The following is an 11,216-nucleotide window of genomic DNA, read 5'->3' as shown; positions in this document are numbered from 1 at the left end:
GTAGTGAATAGGTGAGTGAGCCTGATGAAGTTTGTGGGGTGAGTTTACTTTATAGCAGCAGAGGGAGCAGTAGAGCTGTAGAAGACCGTATACACAGTGTACAAAACAGGAACACATTCCTGCACCCAGAACAGCCTCAATTCGTCGGCATGAACTCTACAAGGTGTCAAGCATTCCACAGGGATGCTGGCCCATGTTGACGCCAATGCTTCCCACAGTTGAGTCAAGTTGGTTGGCTTTCCTTCGGGTGGTGGACCATTCTTGATACACACAGGAAACTGTTATGCGTGGTAAAACCTAGCAGCGTTGCAGTTTGACACACTCAAACCGGTGTCCCTAGCACCTACCCCGTTCAAAGGCACTTCAATCTTTTGTCTTGCCCATTTACCCTCTGAAGGGCGCACACACAATCCATGTCTCAATTGTCTCGAGGCTTAAAAATCCTTTAAACTGTCTCCTCCCCTTCATCTACACTGATTTAAGTGGATTTAACAAGTGACAATGAGGGATCATAGCCTTCACCTGGTCAGTCTCATGGAAAGAGCAGGTGTTCCTGATGTTTTGTACACATTGTAGACTTGTCTTCCAAGAACGTTCAAACACTTCAACCAATTATGGAAATATTTGACATCTGTCTCTTTTTACCCTAATTTCTGTGATGTGTAACCTACTCGAGGTGAGGTCATCCCAAGGTACTTCTGCCACCCTGACTAATTATACAGGCACTTTTGTTTTTCTTCATTTGTTTTGACGGTTAAACATCTCTTATTCCCACCTCGAGGTGTGCGATAATTGGAGTGAATGCCAAACCTCTTCCCTTTGTTCAGCACAATTGCTACCTCTACACCCCCAATAAACCCATTTATGGTCAGACAATAGGTGGACTACCTGTGTCTCCAATCAACAGGTCATTTCTTTCCTTGAGGTCTGTAGGCATGAATAATTAGGTCTTTCCATTTCTATTGTTTCTTGTGTGTTGAATGAACAAATGCAAGTCAAGATTAAAAAATTACTAAACAATTACCAGAATTTGAATTTCTTATATGTAATTGTTTTATTTGGCACAGAGAACCAAACATTTTGAAATACTGTAAAATGCTGAATACACTGTATTGTGCATAATTTCACAAGTTTGATAATAGCTGGTTGCATGGGGCATTGCGAAACCATGGTAAAGAGTACAATGATTTGTAAGTCACATTTTGTATTGGCCCTTGCTCTCATGGTCTCTAAACTGGCTAGAGGTATGTCAACAGTTAATCGTTTAGGAATCCATGCACCCACCGTTACGCACTCCCTCTCAGCAGGGGACACCTGCCCCTCTTTCAGTGCCACCGTTCCATTTACATCTCAAAGGGGGACATCAAGAAGGCCCTTTCTGTGCTCTTCTCCATTCTCCAGAAATTATCTGATTTATCTGTTCAACGGAAATATATGCCTTTAGAAATCCATCCCTCCCTTCTTGTCCTCTGCTAATAGAGATGGAGAGAAGGAGCAGTAAAAGAGAGCCTTGTGGTCCTGATCCTTCGACCTAACGGACCCCTGTCACAGTGGTTGATTCATGCGATGCGGGTTACTTTCTCCCTGCTCCCATGGCTCTTTGTGTTAAGGAATAGGGGGCACGGCAAAGTGCAAAGCAAAAGCCGCCTGTATTTCTGAGGTATCCGATTCCCATGTTTGATGGCGCATGACAGGTTGGCTCAGGTCAAATTAAAAGGCAGAGGTAACGAATATGTCTACAGACCTTGTTATAGGCCATGCAGGTGAGCTTTTCAAGGCAGGGTGAAATAAAAGTGTAATTTATCACACCTAGGGAAAACATCAGGGGTTGTGCAAGGAGCCCTACTCAGGAAGGGTGTCTGGGGTAGGCCAGATAATTGAAACATCCCAGTGTTTCTCCATGTGGAGTTCTCATCAACTGTCAAAGGGAAACTCTACACTTCAATGTTTCCCCTTCCTTATGAAGATGTAGTTACCTGTAGCAACCTTGAGTAACATTGGTAATACACAATGTCTATATTTATATATGCACAGGGAAGTTGTGCAAAGCAATGCTTGTCTTTGTGTATATGCTGTGCTAACACTGCACTTACAGATCCCTTCCTCCATACAGACTTTGCTTGTCTCGTGTGTCCTTGTAAATATTCCTCATGTTTTGGCTCATGTATTCCCAACCATTCCAAACTGGCTGCCGTTTATTCATGTTATCATTATGTCTGTTAATGTTTTCAGTGTTGAGTTTAGCCTGCGGGCCCCAGTACGCCACCATACAGCCTCCTTATATAGAGGCTTTTGAAAACATGTGGGTCTGTAATTTTGGCAGCTGTTCTATATTTCCATGTTAATATTATCTTCATATGGAGTCTAAGTATACACTTAATTCCAAGGTGGTAAATTTAACTTATGATAACAAGCAAGAATGCCCAGGGGCACGTTTAAAGTGAACTGAAATACTTAATGTCATCATGGTCTTTACTCCAGTTGACATACGGCCTGCGGCTAAAAACAAATCAAATACAGCGATTGAGTGGTCAGTGGACTAAATTCAGCCTGCCAATCAGTAGACTCTTATCTGATGAACAATAGAGGCTGTGTTCATCTTGTAAGGTACAATAAAGTGTGGGTGAATGGTGGAAAGACAAGTGAAGCGTAGTAAGTGTCTGTTAATCACCTTGGTCCTAAGCCCACAGGACACAGAGCAGAAAGAGATGATGGGTGTGCGGGGGGTAAATGATACACACCTGTGTGCCCTGCAAAGGCTGTCACAATCCTGGGTGTTGAAGCTTTTCATTTCATTTTACACAGCTCCCCTCTACTACGACCCCTCTAATCCATCTCATCCTCCAGCTCAGCAGTGCCAGAGGCATGCTCAATTAGGGCTGCAGTCTTGTCAAGAAAATGAACCATGAGCAACACCCACATTCTCACCCTGAAACTCATGAACTTTGGCTAAGTTAGGTTAGCGTCTCCCTTGCTTGTCTTAATCATGTACTGGATGTTAAACTAATCCCGAATGACCTGATTCTGGGCATGTTCTTCCTCATTTAATGCTTGTAAAAGTAATAATGGGAGATTCAGTGGAATTCACATGTTAGTCTCAGTCTCCTCATCATCCCTCCATCTGATATGCTTGATCCTTTTTGCTGCAGCTCTCTGCCCCTCTGATTTCTGAATCATTAACCCATATTTTTTACCTGACGGTTATATCATGTACTCCCCCTTCACAAAGGTGGTGACCCTTGTGACCTAAATCATTATTGCCCTATTTCTAAACGTTCTAGCTAAAATATTACAATCCTTGATTAATTCTCAGCTAAGATCTTTCTTATCTTTGAAATGTATTCTAAATTTACATCAGTCGGGTTTTAGATCAAGTCATAGTACTATCTCTGCTGCATCCATAGTAATAAATGTGGTTAATTGTATGGACAAAAGGCAACATTGTGCTGCCCTCTTCATTGACCTGTCAAAGGCTTTCGATACTGTTGATCACTCACTGCTAATTCAGAGGCTTTCCAAAATTGGCCTAGATAGACCAGGCTGCATGTAACTGGTTAAAAAATTACTTGAAAGATAGAACTCAATGTGGATCTACTGATGGTGTTAAATCAGGTTTCCTGGATATTACGAAAGGTATCCCGCAGGGGTCAATTCTGGGTCCTGTACTTTTTACTGTTACATTAACAATATCAACTTTTCTGTAAAAAACTGTAACCTGCACTTGTATGCCGATGATACTGTTGTGTATGCTATTTCCCCCATGGTTGGCCAGGCTTTATCTGAACTACAGTCTGCCTTTATTGTATTACAGAAACTTTATTGACCTGAAATTAGTATTGAATGCAGGTAAAATGAAGTAAGTATATGTTGTTCTCTAGAGCGCATATAAATAACTCTGATTTATATGTAGTTTGGATGGTGTCCATATTGATTGTGTCTCTGCTTACAAATATCTGGGCATCTGGATAGATAAAAAGCTGTCTTTTAAAAAGCATATTAATGAGTTAAGAAGCTGAGAATAAAAATGGGCTTCTTCAATAGAAATAGGTCCTGCCTCTCGTTAAATAGTAGAAAGCAGATTATTTAGTCGGTCCTAGACTATGGTGTTGTCATTTATATGAACGCAACTGCCACTTCATTAAATGCAGTTTATCATCACGCACTTCGCTTTATTACAGATGACAATTGTAGTACTCATCACTGCATTCTCTACCAGAAAGTTGGTTGGCCCTCTTTGATGTCTCGTAGGTTGATACATTGCTATATTTTCATTTATAAAGCCCTTTTACAAACAGTCCCACTCTACCTAACATCTTTAGTAAACTTTAGACATACGAGTTACCACACCCGGTCTCAGGGATGGTTAAACTCTGGAAATTCCTTTGGTCTCTACTGAGTTAGGTAAATCAGCTTTTAGTTTTCTTGCTCCTTATTTGTGGAATAATCTTAAGAATGTTCTTAAATGTGATGTTTTGGTGCCTCTAGGGGAATTCAGAAAGCTGATTGAGGACGTTATTACTGATGAATGTGTTTGTTTTTATGACCATGTTTTTTTTCTGCTTGCATTTTGTATTTATATGAATGTGTGTATTTTCTGTAATTTCTGTAATTCAGGGCTCATCTGTAAAATAGACCTTGGTCTCAGTATGACTCCCTGATAAAATAAAGGTTAAATAAATACATTAAATAAAACAATCTTAAGAGATTAAACATGGCAAAGGGTTTCTGAACTCTGCTGCTTTGGTGGCACTGATTGTCAGTAATTAAAAGACCCAAGCAGGTAGAGAGTTAGCTGTTAAATGGATATCCGCTGGGGGTGTTTGTTTAGATGTGCTTATGGTGGTTCCTGGTCAGTGGGTGATGAGTAACAGACACAGATGGTGGGCATAAGCAGCCTGGCCGGCCCGGGAGCCTATTAGCCTCCCATGTCTAACTCAGCCCTATGCAGCCCACTCCCACTGAGCCCCCAGAGGACTGCAAGCCTGGCCTGCCTTGCCTGCTTCTGTAACTCTACCCTCTGTGTCAGGACTCAATTGTTGATGGAGGGGGGCCACTGGCTTATCTAGTCCCACAGAGGGGGGAGTGGGACAAACAGGCTCCGGGGCTCCCAGAGAGAGGGCATGGAAGGGGTGGGACGGGGGAGACCTGCTTTGCTTGTGCAGCCTTTTTCAAGCAAACTATCTTGTTTTAAGAAGACATTACGTTTCTGTTCTAGCATGTTGTTGTGATGCTACTGCATCTCCGATTTTTGATTCGAATCAAATCAATCACGTTTTTTTTGTCACATACTTCGTAAAGAACAGGTGTAAACTAACAGTGAGTTGCTGACTTATGGGCCCTTCCCAACAATGCAGAGAGAAACATAGTAGAAAGATAATAACACTAGGAATAAATGCAAGCGATAAGTAAGCGATAACTTGGCTATATACACGGGTACCAATACCGAATCGATGTTCAGGAGTATGAGGTAATTGAGGTAGATATAGTGACTTCGGAAAATATTCATACCCCTTGACTTTAAAAATATCTCGCCCATTTACACACAATACCCCATAATGACAAAGTGAAAACATGTTTTTAGAAATTCATAACACATTTATTGAAAATGAAATACAGAAATATCTCATTTGCATAAGTATTCACACCCCTGAGTCAATAAGTGTTTGAATCACCTTTGGCAGCGATTACATCTGTGCATCTTTCTGGGTAAGTCTCTAAGAGCCTTGCACACCTGGATTGTACAATATTTGCGCATTATTCTTTTTAAAATTCCTTATTAAGCTCTGTCAAGTTGGTGGTTGTTCATTGCTAGACAGCCATTTTCAAGTCTTGCCACTCATGAACATTCAATGTCGTTTTGGTAAGCAACTCCAGTGTATGTTTGGCCTTGTGCTTTAGGTTATTGTCCTACTGAAAGGTGAATTTGTCTCCCTGAGTCTGTTGGAAAGCAGACTGAACCAGATTTCCCCCTAGGATTTTGTCTGTACTTAGCTCTATTCCATTTCTTTTTATCCTAAAAAAACTCCCTAGTCCTTGCTGATGACAAGCATACCCATAACATGATGCAGCCACCACCATGCTTGAACATTTGAAGAGTGATACTCAGTGATGTGTTGGATTTGCCCCAAAAATAACACTTTGTATTCAGGAAGCATGTTTTGCAATGTTTTATTCTGTACAAGCTTTTAACTCTGTCATGTAGGTTAGTATTGTGGAGTAACTACAATGTTGATCCATCCTCCATTTTCTCCTATTACAGCTGATTTAAAGTTCCTAAGCGGTTTACTTCCTCTCCGGCAACTGAGTTAGGAAGGAATACGTGTATTGATACAACATCCAAAGTGGAATATTCAATGTCAGGATTTTTAAATTGTATTTTTACCCATCTACCAATAGGTGCCCTTGTTTACGAGGCATTGGAAAACCTCCCCGATCTTTGTGGTTGAATCTGTGTTTGAAAGTCACTGCTCGACTGAGGGACCTTACAATTATCTGTATGTGTGGGGTACAGAGATGAGGTAGTCATTAAAAAGTAATGTTAAACACCTGTACATAGGGAGTCCATGCAACTTCTGTGACTTGTTAAGCAAATTTTTACTCCTGAACTTATTTAGGCTTGCCATGACAAAGGGGTTGAATACTTATTGGCTCAAGACATTTCATGTTTTTATTAATAAAAAAACAAAAACATAATTCCACTTTGCCATTATGGGGTGTTGTGTGTAGGCCAGTGACACAAAATCTAAATCTATTCCATTTTAAATTCAGGTTGTAACACAAAAATAATTGGAAAAAGTGAAGGGGTGAATACTTTCTGAAGGCACTGTATGTACACTTTATGTACAGTACCTCTCAACCAGCTTCACCTGGAATGCTTTTCCAACAGTCTTGAAGGAGTTCCCACATATGCTGAGCACTTGTTGGCTGCTTTTCCTTCACTCTGCGGTAGAACTAATCCCAAACCATCTCAATTGGGTTGAGGTCGGGTGATTGTGGAGGCCAGGTCATCTGATGCAACACTCCATCACTCTCCTTCTTGGTAAAATAGCCCTTACACAGCCTGGAGATCTGTTGGGTCATTGTCCTGTTGAAAAAAAAATGATAGTCCCACTAAGCGCAAACTAGATGGGATGAAGTATCGATGCAGAATGCTGTGGTAGCCATGCTGGTTTAGTGTGCCTTGAATTATAAATAAATCACTGAGAGAGTCACCAGCAAAGCACCCCCACACCAACACACCTCCTCCTCCATGATTCATGGTGGGAACCACACATGCGGAGATCATCCATTCACCTACTCTAGGACATATTTCCACCAGTCTAATGTCCATTGCTCGGGATTCTTGGTCTAAGCAACTCTCTTCTTATTATTGGTGTCCTTTAGTAGCGGTTTCTTTGCAGCAATTCGACCATGAATTGGGGTGGGAGGTAGCCTAGTGGTTAGAGCGTTGGACTAGTAACTGAAAGGTTGCAAGATCGAATCCCCGAGCTGACAAGTTAAAAATCTGTTGTTCTGCCTCTGAACAAGGCAGTTAACCCACTGTTCCTAGACCATCATTGAAAATAAGAATTTGTTCTTAACTGACTTGCCTAGTTAAAAAAAGGTGACATGCTGGTTAAAACGTTGTAAAACGGCTTTCAGTTTCCCTGTATTACAATCACCAGCCACGTAAACCACTGCCCGTGGATGTGCATTTGCTTATGGCCCTATACAGCTGGTTAAATACGGTTTTAATGCCAGTAAGTAATCATTTGGTTGGTCGAACTCCACTTAAAGAGTCATTGTCATTTTTCTATTGGCTTGAAGCCATTTGACCTCCTGAGTCTACTGTATATTTCTTGCCTCCTGTTTGTGGCTTTGTGATGTGATTCATAACCAAGGTGATTTTGTTTTGGATGATGAGTCTCCTGTCCTGCTTGTTTTCCCACTCCTTTGTGTGCCACCACAATAGGAAAACGGATGACATTGCACAAATGCCCATACAGTGATATCCACTGTGCACTGGACAGGAAGTGTGGTTCAAACGGGATTAGGTTAAAGGTCAGCCAGATGCATTATTGGGGCCGCCAGAGGGGGAAACAGAGTGGGCAGTGGGTTAGCATTCGGGGGCCTGTTTATTTTACAAACAGTGGGAGCAGATTAGTATGGAGCCGGGCTCCCCCAACCATATGGGTAGGATGTCCTCTGTTGGAAGGCACTCAACAAACCATTGTGCTCTCTGAGCAGAGATGGGACCACACACTGACACTATTTTAGTCACTACTAATGATCTGAGACAGTAGGCTATGATATTGTTGCCAACATTTCTTTTCTTTAAAAAAGGATGATATTTTCAACTTGATTCCACTACCACTACAAAGCAAGGATACAGTACTGTATGAAAAACAATCCTCCCCCCAACACATTTCGGTCATCAATATTCTGGGTGCATGCAGGTCCTGTCCAGAGCGTGGTTAGGAGCTAAAAACCGGAAGTGTATTGCAATCACCACCCCTGAATTGGCTGACTGTAGTAGGATGCCTCAGACACGGTGCTTCCAAACAGCCAGATGACTCTGTTCAACTGTGCCAGAACATAATATTGCTGCTGTGCTGACAGCACTACTGCAATAATGCTCTGAGATGAGTCCATGTTTGGATTGGCGTAATCTAGTAGCACCATTATCAAATACGCTCTATGACGTCTTCAGTCACAGACGGCACATTGCTGGTATTGTTCAGACAGTTCAGACAGAACTTGGTGCCTGGATGTGTGGGGTAGTATAGGCTTAGGGGTGCTGGGAAAAGCAGACCCTGGGATAGGCTGTAGTGTAGCCGACACGGTGAGGAGATGTGGACTAATGGAGCTGGAGTCTCCGGGGTACTCTCTGGCTTCTCTTAAACCAGACAGCTGAGAGGCCAGTACTAGAACGGGGGTACAGTACACGCACACCCCCCACCTCCATCCCACCGTGGTCTACTCTGGTCTCAGCACTCCGCCAGCCTGCCGTTATGACGACCAGATGAGGGGAAACCTGAGCATTAGAGGGTGCTCTCTCCGCAGAACGGAACCATAAAAATAACAGCAGTTTTGATGTTCAACAGTGTTGATGGGGCCCCTCTCTTTAAAAAATCAGTCCAGGAGTACAGTAGTGGAGGGAAATGTTGCACACTGGTGTGGGCTGGAGTGAACAGAAATCTGGTTTGTTTCCCATGCAAAGAGATTGAGTTTAGTTTGAGTGTTATTTACAGTAAACCAAGGGGCTATCAGCTGTACAGTGCTGTTGTGGAGTAGCATTGACAAAGGCCTTACGTCTCCACACTGGACTATGATTGAGGATGATCAGGTCTGAGCACAGGGACTTGTTAACACTAGTGTTACGGAACACTGGAGGTTGAGTGAAAACTGCCAATAGGTTTTAGCCCAGCTCCTGTCCTGGGTAGGATTCTATATCGTTGGTTTATGTTGGATTAGCGTTGTTACAGAATGTGGTTTTTGATTCAACTTTTCATGCCCTCTCACAGATTTTGGTTTACTAAGGGGGATGTTATACTAAGACTTCTCTGAATGGGTTCAGCTGCAGGACATTTTTTAATACAGTAGTTGTATATATATTCTGGAAACAATCTTCCATTCTCATCCATTGCAATCTCAGAGACAGGTGTTTGTCTCTGACTGGAGCATCACCTCAATGGATTTAGTGGTGGTTAGGTTACTGCACTACTACATGTCCAGAGATGGATGGTACTATGGTTAGGGTTGTGGATACGGTGGACATAACTGTACACTTAAAGGGGCAATCTGCAGTTGCTACATCCATTTTTTAAAACTGTTTAATTAACGATAAACACCTATTGATTCTTGAAGAATATTACTAATAGCTTCATGAGCTTAGCTCAACTGTCGTGCCCTATCAGAAACCAAAATATATGCTTGTTTTACTCCTTTGTAAACATTGTAAATGTATGAGAATAAAGCGAGTCGCACACTCCATATATAAACTCCCAGTCATTTATGGGTAAATCTTCAACGATTTGGTGTCGCTGTGCCTGAAGAAGTTTATATATAGAGTGTGCAACTCTCTTTATTTTTATAGCTTATAGTTTATACGCCGTTAGTCAGCACCTCTACATAAAATAATTTTCTCTGGGTGTGCGCCAGCTCGTGTTTTTTATTCAAGCCTTGTAAATGTAAAGAAACACTGTACAGCCTCAAATCATGGTTAAAACTTTTATCCATAGCTCTGTCCATTTGGGAGTGGTTACATTTCTCCAGCCCCATCTCTCTTCACCAAACAGTGGTGGGATGCCCACCTTGTTATTGTTTGAACTGCAGATTGCCCCTTTAACTGGGTTATCTTGTGCTTTTTTCAGGGTTGACAGATAATTGCAATAGATGTTTCATACTAATTGTATAGTCCACAAGATCAAAAGTGTAACTGTTATGTTTTGGGAAGAATAATAGACAGAATATTCATGTAAGTGAGTACATGTCAGCCGTTTGTATTATTTTTTTAAAATCTAGAATAAATGTCTTCCCCTGAGGAGGGGATGATGACATAACTCTGATTGGAGTCAGCATTCCTGAACACATCTGGATGGAGTTTAGGGTTTGGTTATGTTTCTGCATATGTGTGTAATACTCAGGTATTCAGTATTAATCTCATTGAGGTCCCTTTATCACTGTGATTGCCTGGGGGTGTGCTGGGATTTGGCTCAGGTCTCATCAGGCACAGCCATTAATAGTTGTACGAACACTGCAGATGAGAAGGTTTATCTAATCACAGAGAAACACGATCATGGACAAATGAGCCATCAGGAGCCCATACTGCCTCTTCCAATCAACATGTTTTATTTGACTTGTCCTTTTCGTTTGCTGCAATGCTGTCACAACTGCATTGCAGCAAAAGTTTTGGGGAATTTGAACTCAACATCTGATGTGGTTTTAGTGCATACCAATATGGCCCATTGCTAGCATGGTTTACAGTATATAGAGTACTCTATGGGTATGTTATATGAGGTGACTGGGCTATGGGGTGGGTGGGGGTGTGAGGGGCCGGACGACCCTGAGAAAACACAGCGGAGTTGGGATGGCGTGCGGGCAGCGCCGGCAAAAGAGATCAGTAAGGAGGGGAGAGTGGTGGCGCTGCCAGCGATAACAGCAGGAAAGATAATAAAGGAGAAGGTGTTTCCTGTGAGCACTCCCTCAGGAACACACTGACTCCTCCACACATTATT

This window comes from Salmo trutta, chromosome 9, assembly GCF_901001165.1.
Source record: "Salmo trutta chromosome 9, fSalTru1.1, whole genome shotgun sequence".
Classification (NCBI taxonomy): Eukaryota; Metazoa; Chordata; class Actinopteri; order Salmoniformes; family Salmonidae; genus Salmo; species Salmo trutta.
Note: the sequence above shows the minus strand (reverse complement) of the source record.